Below are 15,171 nucleotides of genomic sequence, written 5' to 3' on the forward strand. Positions count from 1 at the left end.
ACTCTACGTCTAAACAGCATTGTGCCTTGTTTGGGGTGAAGGATATTAAATAAAACATTGAATATATATATATATATATATATATATATATATATATATATATATATATATATATATACGAACACACACACACACACACACATATATATATATATAGATATATATATATATATATATATATATATATATATATAGTTTTTTTTTACACAGTGATCACCACTTATCAAGGCCCGGAAGCCACTCAGGGATAAGGGTTATTGCAAGTACATTACGTTAGCGTGCAGCTTTGATGAGGTGTTTAATTAAGGGGGCAGTTCATCAGAAATGTGTTAACATTGGGCTTGAAGCAGGCAGACGGAACAGAGTTCCACAGGCGTGCAGTTCTAAGAAAGAAGCTTTGTTCATGGAATCCGCGTTTTGATTTAGGCACAGATATAGAGTGGGGGAAATTTTTCACAGTGGATTCAGCTAGACGGGTGTTTTTCGTGGAAGATTGGCGAGGGGGAACCAGAGATTGGAGTTCAGGCGACGACCTGCCATGGAAAAACGATAAAACAAGGATAGGCTCGCAACGTCTCTTCTGTGGGAGAGAGGTTGCAGGGTAGAGAAAAGGGTTTCCCCCACTAAGCCACGAAGTCTTTTTTGTACTCTGTCAAGGTAGGATAGGATGTTTTAGCAGCTCCTGCCCAGATATGGTAACAGTATCCCATCCTTGGACGTACTTGGCTTTTATATAGATAGAGAATTGCATCAGTAGTGAGATATCTTCTTGAACGGTAGAAGGATCTCACCATCTTTCCAGCGACCTTGGCAACAGACGATGTACGTGTTCCATTTCAGGTCAAACCCAGAAGCTTGTCAAAACACGGGGTCTCACCCACACGAGAGCCATCCATAACAATTGATGCCAGATGGGGATCAGAGCGTTGATGATGTAAGGATAGAAGTTTTGCTTTGGATGCATTAAAGGTAACCAGCCGCATCTTCACCCACTGAACCACGCGCTCGAGATCAGAGGAGAGAGAATCTGAGAGAACTTTGTCATTTACAGTCTTTGGTGTGTTGCCGTAGATGGTCGTGTCATCAGCGTAGATGTCAACGAATGATTTAAGTATGTGTTTAGGGAGGTCATTGATGTAGATCAGGAAGCGACTTGGGCCCAGGATTGACCCCTGAGTGACTCCAGCATTTAAATTGCAGGCCTCCAATTTTTGTCCATCGACCACTACTCTTATGAGCCTATCGGAGAGAAATTATTTAATGATTGAGAAAACATTTCCAGTTATACCGTAGCTGGAAATCTTGTAAAGTAGACCCTTATGCCATACCTTGTCGAAGGCCTTTGATATGTCAAGAGCAATTGCCCTAGAAAGGAAGCCTTTGTGAAGAGATTCACTAATCCTGTGGGATATAACCGTCAGCACATCTTCGGTAGATCTTGCAGAGCGGAAACCATATTGTGTGTCACTAAGAAGGTTATTCCTGCTTAGGTGGTTGACTATTTCTCTATTTAATATGGATTCCAGCAACTTACTCATAACACACAGGAGACTTATAGGTCTGTACTGAGAGGGAGATGACTTATCACCTGAATTCTTAAATACAGGGCAAACTGATGAGGTCTTCCAGGGAGTCTAAAAGCACTGCTCCTTAAGACAGCGCTTAAATAGTTTCGTAAGTATGGGAGCAAGTTCTGGTTGAAGCTTTTTTAACACAATAATTCGGATGCTATCAGGGCCAGTTGGTGTACTGGAATCTAGGTTCTTTATTAGCTTGGCGACCTCATGCACGGATATTTGTATGTTACCTAGTTTGTTTCTGTGTTATAGGAGGAAATATGCGGAGTTGATAGCCTTCATCACATAGGGTAGAATTAACTGCAAAGTTATTTGCAAATAGTTTGGTCTTGTCTGATGCTGACGAGATGAACTCTGGTACATTCATAATGGTTGGGATAGAACGTACACTTCTGTTCAGGATCCTATTTGCTATTTGCCAAAAATGGTGGGATCCAAGCCGCTGATCAGCTACCTTGGATTTAACAGACTGGGCATATAGCTCTCTTGCATTTTTATTACTCTTTTACAGTGGTTGCTTTCAGACCTGAAAGCGGCTTTAGTATGTATATATATATATATATATATATATATATATATATATATATATATATATATATATATATATATATATATATATAAAGAAGGAGAGAAAGAGAATGACAGAGTGAGAGAGAAAAACAGAGGGAGATGGAGGCAGAGGTTTATGAGGGGAATATAGCGAGAATAAATGGCTTGAAGTAAATATTAGATTCTCCGGTGTATCTGTAAAATGAATTTAGGTCTCTTTTAAAAGAAATGCATATATATATGTGTGTGTGTGTGTGTGTGTGTGTGTGTGTGTGTGTGTGTGTGTGTGTGTGTGTACTTGTCAAATTAAGGCTATTACAGATAAATGAAGCAGAGAAATCAATTTGTGTCACTACATGTAGTAATTTAGTCTGTGATCGCATAGCACAGTCAATTAATGCGTGACAATTTCTGCAGTATTTTTCTAACAAAATAAACGGATTAATCTTCATATATTTAACGCTGCGTCTGGACAAGCTTGCTTCCCAATTGGTCCTGTTATATTTCTTCACGGAATTACTCTATGAAATATTAGATTAAAGTTTATTGTTTTTATCGACGGAAACGGATTTTATAAAATTAGTTCTGAAAATAAGTATGTTTTCCATTAAGATCGATGGAGTTCGTTAAGATTTGAGGAAAATAATTCTCTTACTTGACAGTAAACGCAACACTATTTCCGTGTGCGTATTCGCTTTTTGTAGGAGGGTTGAACGATGAAATTTACTTTGATATATATATGAATTAAATCATATAATGCAAATTGCCGAAATCATTCCTTCTGTACATTGAGCAATGAACATTAACTTAACAATTGTCAAGATAAAATATTAAAAAATATCTTTACTAATTTTAAAATACGTTCACACATGATATACATTATAGAATTTGCATCGGAGATACTAAAAATGTTAATTTTACGGTGTTCTACATATAAACAATTTAAATATACACGATATAAATGGTGAAGCGTGCAAATACTTAGAATTCAATATTTCCTATAATAATTCAATACGCAACGACACATTCAACGAAAGAGCTGGAGTAAAACTACGCCCATTATAAAGTTTTCATGTAGTGCATGTGTTTCTTAATTTAGTTTGCACGTGAATCATAGCTGAATATGGCACATCTACAATTAATAAAAACTTGATAGAAATAAATTCAGAGTATCGCTGATCTCAAGATAGACCGATGGAAAAAATCTTACGGTGCTCATATACACACGAATTTAATTATCTTAACGTAAAAGAGTTTTAAAGATATACCCCCATATATTAAGAAATAAATGAGATTATTTTTTATAGTAACTTTGTTCAATTGTGCTTATATATATATATATATATATATATATATATATATATATATATATATATATATATATTATTCTTTATATTAATACAAACCTACCTTGCTACCCTATGCAGACCGTTACGATCACAATTGATCTAATCAGGCAGGAAGATTTAAAAAAATTATAAATTAAAACGGGTTGAAGCCCATTTTTAGTTGTGGAGGAGTGAAAATAAACCTTGTCGAGAGTAATGTTCTAATGGATGGAAATTTAATTACAAAACACAAAGTTCAGTTAAAGACGGGGGTAAATGGATTGTTTTGGGGAAGTATATGAGAGAGAAAAGAGGAGAATAATATTTAAAGATAGATGGAGTATGATTTAACTAAGTAGGAAATGTTAAGTTAGGGATAAAAGCAGTTGACATGTATCATACAAGGGTGCCGAAGACCATATTTAAATTTAATAATTGAAGACTTTAAAAGTGTGCCGACTATGGATAAAATGTATATATATATATATATATATATATATATATATATATATATATATATATATATGTATATATATATATATATATATATATAAAGCACGTCGTTTATCGTTTAATTGTTTTATTTATTCATTAATTATATCCTTTGTATTGACAGTAACACTGTTTTTTTCCAGATATATTAAATTGGATATATATTTATTTAATTTGTATATAGAAATAATAATATTTAAGTTAAACAAATAGTTGTTATTTTAGCTGTTATTTGGTTTCTATTGAAACATGTAAGAATACCTGCATACAAACATATAGACGTGCTCAAAAACACACACACACACATACATATATCCATGTATGGATTGTGTTTTAATTTTTCATAACTTTGTATAAGTATCAATAGACTTATTTTTTTTATTCCTATCTATTAATTTATTATTGTGATTAATAATAATTATGATTTACTCATCTCGTTTATTGTCTATTATTTAACATATTATTAATTTTTATTTAAGGTTTTATGTAGAAATTGTGTATATTAATCTAAATAATTTTGTAATGATTTTCCAATAAATTTAAAATTCACCAAAGGTTATATTTAAGTTCTACAGTTACATAGTCTTTTCTGAAATTTTATAGAGTGTCTTCAGCAACGTATATTTTTCCTCATAAACACCGAATATCTACTTAAAATATTGTATATCTTTGAAACTATTTATTGAGAATATATTATTCCGACAGTTTACTTATATATTTTCCGATATACATATATCAGGAAATAGGTAAAGTTAAATAGTTAAACCGATATATTAAATGATAATGCAAAAACAACGACCAGAGCTTTGGTATGTATTTTATTGAAATTGTCCTAGTAATATTAAGCTGCTTCGTGTCATTATGTAAATTGATATTTTAGGCCTATCTGGTTGATAGTGGTAGATTAAACAAATAAAATACTTAATTATATAGGTCTATAAAGCATATTAGTCATACCTATATATGTATATATATATATATACATACACAACACACACATACACACACACATACATATATATATATATATATATATATATATATATATATATATATATATATATATATATATACATACATGCAGTACGCACACACAGATTCACATATATTGGAAGGCTGGCACAATAGAAAGAGTTTTATAATATATATGAATATATATGAATATATACATATATATATATATATATATATATATATATATATTTGTGTGTGTGTGTGTATACACACACTCATATACGTTATATACACACATATATACACCCTGTGCCGGAATTATGTGCAACTCGATATTTTTGTTAAACTTCGATAGTTTTCAAAAGAATTAGTGATACTTCACTCGTTATACGGACACCCTGGCGCATGCGCAGATATAAAATGTGAAGCTGACATGAGCAATAGCGAACAAAGTGTGGCCGTTTAGGTGACTTGCAGTTTTTTCAGCTTTTAAACTTTATATGCAAGATGAGACGTAAAGGTGTTTAAAGTAAAGCTGAGAAGTCTAAAATGGTTCAAAGGCTCCCCAATAAGATTTTCACCTTAGAAATTGCCAAAGAATTACGCCGTGATCATCGTACATTAAAAAAAAAAATACTGTACTAACCCTCAACTTTGCAACAGGCGTTCTGACAAAGCGACAAATCGGAAGAAATCATACCTGTCACGTCGAACAAGTACTTTAAAGAACGTCCACCGTTGATTTTATCACGCAATCTGGATCTACAATTTTCATATATTTTTCTTCAAATCCTCTTGCTAAAGGACTTCTGAGTAATTAATTATTTTGACTTTGACATCCCATGTCTCACTGACTTTATCCAATAGGGTGCATAAATTTATAAATATTTGCATATATTTTCTCTCCTCTAATGAGATGGTAGACATCAAACCCAATAGGTTAAGGAGGTTAATTTTCTAAAGTATTTTTTGTCTTGCTTAGAATAATAAACATTTTTGATATGAAACTCAACCACTTCAGTTTAATATGGTAATTTTGAAATTCATTGAATCACAATTTAATATATATATATATATATATATATATATATATAAATATATATATATATATTTATATATATGTATATATATATACATATATATATTTATATATATACATATACATATATATATATATATATATTTATATATATATACATATACATACATATATATATACTTCTATATATATATGTATTAATTTTATTTATACAAACATTAATGGCTACTTATGTGCATACATGTTTCTGTAATCACCCACGTGTGGGGATTACGTCTTCAGGCCAAGAATTACCATCAAAAGTGATATTTCCACCAAATACATTTTTCTATTTCGTTTATCAAGTTAGAATACAACCTGGGTTGGAGTCATAAAAAACGGTAAAAGGATCAGTGAGGTCTTTTTAATTTCCCCTTTCCCCATCCCACCTAACTTTTGGTTTTATGGCATAAGGTACTTGAGAATTTAGTTTTCTTGTCTTAGAGTCTGTAAGTTAAGAACCTTAGCTATGGTCAACTAAGTACTGACCGGTGCTTTTTAACCTACCTCCCCCCACACATACACGCAACACACATGCAACAAACACATACACAGACACCGCCACACACACACCACACATACACACATTAATACATATATTCAAAAGCGAATCCATACTGTACGCTTTTTATTTTATTTACTGAAACTAGACAATAACTCTGAAACTACGCAGGAATAAAGTAAAAATTACATTAAGGTAAATAAAACAAAACAAAAAATAAATAAAATAAAATAAAAATAAATGAATAAAAATAAAAGTAAATTAAAACAAATACACAAACAAAATATGAATAAATATAAAACACGAAATTTATCTAAACCCCACATGTACCTGATACATGAATCAATATACTTATAAATGCCTACACTTTGCGCATATATACACACGCACATTACAGGCATACAGAGACAAAATAACATCATTTTTCTTTACTTCTGTAGCGTGGTAACACATTCGTATATGCAATACTATGCTACCACACTCCAGACGGGTGTATATATATATATATATATATATATATATATATATATATATATATATATATATATATATAAACACACATACATACATATATATACATATATATACATATATACATACACACACATACATACACATATAGCATATATATAAACAACATTCGGACATTCATACATTCTTGTAATCTATATTGTTACAACAATCATATAGGAGGCAGCCTATTCTAATAGTTCAGAAATATATATGCATATACATACATCTACATACAATAGGCACAGAGATACATCCATATACAAACATACACACAGATATATAGATACACATATATATATATATATATATATACAAACATACATGCATACATAAAATACACTTATACATACATACTCACACAAATATAGACATATACATCTATACGTGTACCCTGCACCAAAAGGATACATCTAAAGTAGAAACAGACATGAATACATTTACTATATAAATTCTCTTTTTCTATCAAACTACACACGCATAGTTATATTTCATGGCCCCATCCGCTTGTTACATATTCCTAAGTTGTAGGTTTTTTTTCCTTAAAAAGTTACACTACGTAAAAATTTATATTGAATTCAGCATGAAGTTCATAGGCCTATCCTCATATTAAGCAAACATTCTTTCGATTGTAAGGCAGATATACATAAGATGTATCACTATACAACAATAATATATAATGACACAGGACAGAAATCAGAGTGTTTAGGTTATACAAACCGGGTATACAAGCTTATATATTGTAGCAATTACCTTCGTCTTTGTTTATTCACCCTAATATCCTATCCCCTTTTCTTTCATTCACCCTGCATTCCTTACTTTCATTCATATATTTATTACTTCATTTTTTTAAATATTAATAAATCACTTTTCCTACCCGTTTTTTTAAAGATCTTACATCCATACATGCACACACCCAAAAATATCCATATGCATACATTATTACGAGCTTCACTCAAAACAATCTATTACACTGGTCAACACAATATTTTTGGCAGGCAAAGTAAGACTGGTTTCTGGGGTTTTCAAGGGAGCTGAATCCGAATCTGACATTAGTTTTTTTTTTTCAAATTGGCTCTAGTTTTTGAGATATCACAGGGGGGTCGTTTGTCTGAAATCACCCATTCGCGACCATAGCTAAACGTACAAAAAACGGCTAAATAGGGCATAAATGTCAGATATTGATTTTTATGATAATCTTAAACCACAAATACAGTGTAAAATCTCAATCTAACAAGTTAAGTTAGATATAACATCATTTCATGTATCCTATAACTGAACACTTTTCATAGATTCCGAGGATATACAAAAAATTTGCAAAAAATTTGCTGAATTTTAATTCTCCAAGTGAAAAAAAACATTTACATAATAAGTTATATATCATAAATTAATGGAAAGCATTATACACTAGATTCTTAGTTACAATGAACACACAAAACAATATTTTATTCACAAAACTAAAATTGACGTTTATACGATTTTCGCTTGTGAGCAACTTTTGGGCAGTCTCTCAAAAGGTTCCAGCAGTAGTCTGTCATCATGATCTCATCCCATTTGCCTTGATACGTCTCTTCCATTGTTTTGATATCTTGATGGAATCTCTCTCCCTGCTCCTCACTGTAATTACCAAGATTACCAGGAAATCTGTCGAGGTGGCTAAACAAGAAATGAACTTTAATGCTCATATTTGCCCCTAGTTTTCCGTATGCAGTAAGCATCTTTCGGACCAATTGCTTGTAATTGTCAGCCTTATGATTTCCCAAAAAGTGTGTCACTACATCTGTGAAGGACACCCAAGCATTTAACGCAACCGTGTTCATATGATTAGTGAAGTCAGAATCCCTCATGAGCGTTCGAATCTGAGGTCCATCGAAGATGCCACCTTTAGCTTTTTCGATGGAAAGACCTGGAAATTGCCTGCATATGTACTTGAAGCAATCCCCATCCTTGTTCAACGCCTTAACAAACTGTTTCATGAGCCCTACTTTTATGTGCAATGGAGGGAAGATGATTGTATCCCTGGGTACCAAAGGCCAATTGATGACGTTGGCTGTGCCGACTTCGAGACTTTCTCGTTCTGGCCAGTTCTCCCTTCTCCAGTGCTGGATTCTTGCACTGCTATCCCACAAACAAAGAAAGCAGGGATACTTTGTGTACCCACTTTGCTGACCAAGCAGAAAATTCACCATTTTCAAGTCCACACAAATCAACCATTTATGAGTGTTGTAATTCAGCTTTTCAAGAACAAATTTGATAGCATCATACTCTTCTTTCATCTTGGTAGAATGGCCAATTGGTACAGGAGCAAACTTATTGCCATTGTGCAAAAGTACAATTTTTAGACTTGCTTTCGAGCTATCTATGAAGAGACGCAAATCTGCTGGGGCATATGATGAGATCCCCATGCAGTTAAGAAGTGCAGAAACGTCATTACAAAAGACCAGGTCGTCTTCTTTAGAAAAGAAACGAAGCAAGCTGCCTTCCCTTGTCCTATAGTATGTTACTTTTGTGCCAGAATCAAGAATTTTTTTCTTGGAGTCGTGATGCAAGAACTTCAGACTGCTCCTTCGACAAACAAAGGTCTCGCACTAGGTCATTAAGTTCAGATTGATTGAAAAGCTGAGGGCCATTTGAGGGTTCTTCATAGTCACTACAGCAATCATCACTTGATATTGAAAGATCAGCTGGAATCTCTTCGGTTTCATCGATTTCAGGCAAACTGGTGAAAACAGGCACAGGTAGACCCTCAGAGTGCGCAACAGGACGGATAGCAGAATCCAGCCTCGGATATTACCAATTTGCTTTCTTGTGCTTGTTAAACCCCGTCATGTCATTGAGACAGAAGTAGCAGTCATCAAAATGATTGTTAGGCTCTCTCCACACCATTGGTACAGCAAACTTCAACTTCAGCTTACCGTTGGTCCAACCGCGGAGACTTTCTACACAGGTTTTGCACACCATATGTGGGGCCCAAGACTTGTCTTGGTCACCAAGTATCATATCGAAGTATGCTTTGTACGCCCTATTGACAAAGTCTGTAATATTTTTCTTTTGTTGTTTCATCATATACTGTCCACAGATGTAACAAAAGACATCCGGTTCATATCTGCAACATCTTCTAGAAATAGCCATTTTCTCTCTGGAACTCATTTTCAACTATTGAATTAAAAAGAAAATTCTTAATTGCTGTTTAATTTATACTGCAACTATATTTATGGAACATGTTATTAAGTAATTACAGTATATAATTATATAAAAATTCTCCCTATATAAATAATTATATAAAAATTCTCCCTGAAATACTTCAATATATACATAATCATTATAATGATTCAATAATATCAGAAAATTATTATTTACTGCTTCTATATTGAAGTATTGCAGGGAGAATTTTAGCAGTTTAGGCTTATTTGGGGCTATCAGTATCTTCTAAACTAGAGGCAATCTGAAAAAACCAATGTTATATTCGTAATTAGCGACCTTCAAAACCCCAGAAAACATTCCTAGATGGTCTGCCAAAGAAGAAAAATAAAAATTTGTTGAACAGTGTTACTCATTTGGGTCAAATATACCTTCATACAGGTACTTATGTCGGTGAGTAATACCATAACTGCTCGATGAAGTAGAATATTAAGCGACTTACGTAACCAATACGGGTATGATCATAGTTGCGACCTCACTTATCCTCTTTGTGGGGGGTATTTGATGGGGGTTAGTTGTACTTATAGTTGTTCTAGTCTAATAATTTAGAGTTCTTTAAGTGCGTGTATTCTGAAATGTTTGCAGGACATAGCAGTTTCTTGTTTAATATTCAATAATTTTTCTCTGTCTTTAAACCTAGTTATCTCAAGTTTTTCTGATAAGCATAATAGACATGGTGAGTGCAATGAGTGGCAAGCATTGGCCCTCCTAATAATCTTCCATTCTATACTAGGTGTTTTATTTTCTCTAACTAATTTCCAGTAATATAACGATAAGGAAGTGTCCTTTTCATATATTTGATTACTCATCGAGCGTGTATGTCCATAGAATCTATTTTTGAAAGTCATTTGGCTACTCCCTATGTAGAATCTTTTGTCCCTTGGGTTATCCACCGGGAATATCCTAGCTTGGTATACCACCGATGAGGTCAGACATTCATTTTTTATTGAGCATTCCTCGGGCTTTTACAGTTACATTTATTCACCGCAGTGTTTGCACTAGTATTTTCACCTTCTCTATTAGTCGTCTTTAAAATTCTTCCATTATGCTTTTTTATAATTTTATAAGGAACATAATTACGGATAGCACCGGATACGAAACGGTGTATAAAAAAGCGTCTTGCATTGTCTTGGGGTCAGTTCAGTGGTACGCACTAGCCCGACCGTCTCGCGTCTTGCACTCTCCAAGTGTAGTCAGGATTAACCAAGCTCCCAGGACGAGCGTTCCGCTCACACACGTTAAGTTACCTTTTTCCTTTACCTTCATTTACGCGTATATCAACTTCAAGGCGAGCAGCCATTTTGTATTGTGTATTATTTCGAAGTACGAATAAACCTTTTTGTTACGCATTCCACTCGGCGTATTTTGTCATGTTATTATATACCGTCAAAACGGGATATAACAGGTGGCGACACGGATGATTCTTATCTCTTAACAGAGATAAATTACCGTACTAATAGGACTGTGGACTATTCAAATTTACAAGGATTTCGTTACTGAACACGTACGGCAAAGAACTATTCGAAATTGTCTTACATAAAGTACGGATTTCTCCGATATGAACTCTCGGAAAGGTAATAAAATTGTACTTGAAAGATATTGACAAGGTAAAGTGAACTTTATTTATATTTTTTGAAGAAAAAAATATGTGAGGAACGCAGGCGGAATTCGAACCCGGCACCTTTGGATTACGTTTTTGGAAGAAAAAAAGAGAACTTTTACGATTTTTTGTTTCTCTAAATTAAACAGACTATTGTTATAATTTGTTTTTTTTTTCGTGCAACCGTATTTTTGTTGAAAACAGTTTGCTCATTTTCGGGCATTATTCGTTGTGTAAATTTGAAAAGTATTATTGTGTAAAATTACGCAGAATTACTATTGCTAAATTGTATGAACTGTGTGGAAACATTTATTCTTGCAAGACTTGTCGCTAATTGGCGAAAAACGTATACTTACGAAATTTTGTGGAATCATTGTTGTAAATTTTAGAAAGACATTTTTTTTAAATATGGAACAATTGGCTGAGTTGACGAAAGTGCTAACTCTTAGCGTTCAGGAACAGTCAAAAATGACACAACAATTCTTAGTGCAACAACAACAGCTGAAACAACAGCAAGAAATGACACAAAAAACTTTAGAGGCACAAGAACAAACAAAAATACTTCAACGCCAAATGTCGACTCAACAAAAGAATTTGGAAAAATTAATTCAAACCTCGACAACTGAGAAAAAAACGAATTTTTCTGCAGAAGGTATTTCAAATTCTTTGTCGGAATTTCACTACTCTCCCGATACTGGCGTTACATTTCCAGCATACTATAGAAGGTATGAAACAGTTTTTACAAAGAGGTGTTCGGATTGGACCGACGAAGAAAAAGTCACGTTGTTGCTCCAAAAACTGGGTACTGACGAAAACACTAAGTACGCTAACTTAATTTTACCCAAAAAACCGGAGGAAGTAACATTTGAAGAGACGATTAATACTTTGTCTAGAATATTTGATAAAAGAAATAGCCTTTTTCACTCTAGATATAAATGTTTGAATTTACAGAAATCGGAATCTGAAGACTATTTAGAGTATGTTTGTATTGCAAATTGCTTATGTGAATCATTTAAATTAAATGAAATTTCTGCGGATTTATTTAAATGTTTAATCTTTGTACAGGGACTCACAGAACCAAGGGACAAAGATATGAGATCCCGGATCCTGACAATTATGGAGTCGGACCCAAATATAACTTTACAAAAAGTTACCGAAGAATGTCAACGTCTCATTAATATCAAGAGAGACAACACCCGCATTGAAGAAAAAAGCGTTTACAAGGTACATGTAAAAAGGCAAAGGACCCCTAGAACGTACAAGACCCAAGAACAAAGGACCCCTAGAATGCACAAGTACCAAAATTTTGAATGTTGCGGAAGTACGAGACACACCAAAAAGACCTGCGGGTTCAGGAATAAGATATGTTACGAATGTGGGTTCAAAGGCCACAAGGGAACGTACTGTGACCAGAAGAAAAAACGAAAGACTGACAAAGTTAATGCGCTTCGCACAAGGAAAGATAAAAGTTGCGAAAGGCGTAAGTATGTCAGTGTTCACATAAATGGACATCCTGTAACATTATTCCTGGATAGTGGTTCGGACATCAGCATCATAGATGAAGATATCTGGAGAAGAATCGGTCGACCCGAACTAATGGAAACCAGCAAGATGGCGAGGAGTGTGTGCGGCAAAAAGTTGGAATTTAAAGGAGAACTGAGGTGCAACGTGACATTTGATGGTCAGACACGCACGTCCAAAGTGTACGTGGTTCCAGGAAGGAACACAAGTCTGTTTGGAGTGGATTGGTTTGTCCTGTTTAACTTATGGGAGCGACCAGTTAATTCTTTTTGTAATAGGTTGAACACAGAGAAAGCAAACCAAGTGGAAGACTTTCTGGACGATGTAAAAGCAGAATTTCCAAGGGTTTTTGCTGAAGGACTTGGACATTGTGTGAAAGTAGAAGCCAAATTTGAAGTGAAGAAAGATGCCACCCCAGTGTTCAAACCTAAAAGAAATGTACCGTTTTCATCCATGGACGCAATCGAGAAGGAGTTGGAAAGACTTCAACAGAGGTTATTGAAAAAGTTGATCATACGGATTGGGCCAGCCCGACGGTATACGTGAAGAAAAAAAATAACAAAATCAGTGTCTGTGCGGACTTCTCAACAGGCCTTAATCACTGTTTAAAGGACCACAATTATCCCCTTCCGTCGGCAGAAGATCTATTCTCAAAACTAAACGGCGGAAAAATGTTTTCCAATATAGACCTCTCAGACGCGTACTTGCAAATCAAGGTCAATGATGAATGTTCAAAGTACCTGTCTATTAATACGCACAAGGGTATCTTCAAGCTAAAGAGGCTTCCTTTTGGCTTAAAGGTCGCCCCTGCTTTGTTTCAACAGATAATGGATACGATGCTCGCAGGGTTGGAATTTGCGATGGCATACCTTGACGATATCTTGATAAAGAGCAGTAATTTGCAAGAACATAAGAAGCACGTCAGAGAAGTACTTAAGAGAATAGAGGGGTTTGGTTTTATATTGAGTCCGGAGAAATGCGATTTCTTCATGAAAAGGATCAAATACCTGGGTCAAATAATTGACGAAGATGAACGAAGGCCAGATCCACAACGGACCGAAGCAATTGTTAAGATGCCTGCCCCAGACTCAGTATCAAAACTACAGTCATTTCTGGGATTGGTACAATACTATGCGATATACATCCCTAATGTACATGATTTGAGAGCTCCTCTTAACGAGCTTCTAAAAAAAAGCAGTAGATGGAATTGGACAAAGGAATGTGCATCTGCTTTCCAGAAAATTAAGAAATGTTTACTATCAGATCTGGCATTAGCACATTTCGATCCAGAGAAAGAGATTGTACGAGCAACGGACGCCAGTGATTACGGAGTTGGTGCTGCATTACTCCACAAGTACGAGGATGGAACAACAAAAGCAATCTCTCACGCGTCAAGAACTTTGATTGCAGCTGAGAAAAACTACAGCCAGATTGAAAAGGAGGCCCTCTCAATAAGATTTGGAGTCAAAAAGTTTAACCGTTTTCTCCATGGACGAAACTTCATATTACAGACGGATCATAAACCACTAATCACGATATTTGGATCGAAGAAAGGCATCCCTACGCATACTGCAAATCGACTACAGCGATGGGTTGTAACTCTCTTAAACTATCAGTTTAAGATGGAGCATGTGTCATCAAAAAAGGACACGCGGATGCACTGTCAAGGTTGATTCCAAAAAGAAATGAAAGTTTCGAAGAGACGGTAATTGCAGCTCTTAAAGATGAAAGCGAATGCTCAAATTCAATATGCAATATGATCCGTGAACTCCAGGTAACTCTAGAAGAGGTTAAAAGAGAAGCTGCAAAAGACGTTTTTATAAAGCAAATGAAAAATCAAGTAGGACGGACGGAAAGAA

Source organism: Euprymna scolopes, chromosome 1, assembly GCF_053919585.1.
Source record: "Euprymna scolopes isolate OS-2025 chromosome 1, ASM5391958v1, whole genome shotgun sequence".
Classification (NCBI taxonomy): domain Eukaryota; kingdom Metazoa; phylum Mollusca; class Cephalopoda; order Sepiida; family Sepiolidae; genus Euprymna; species Euprymna scolopes.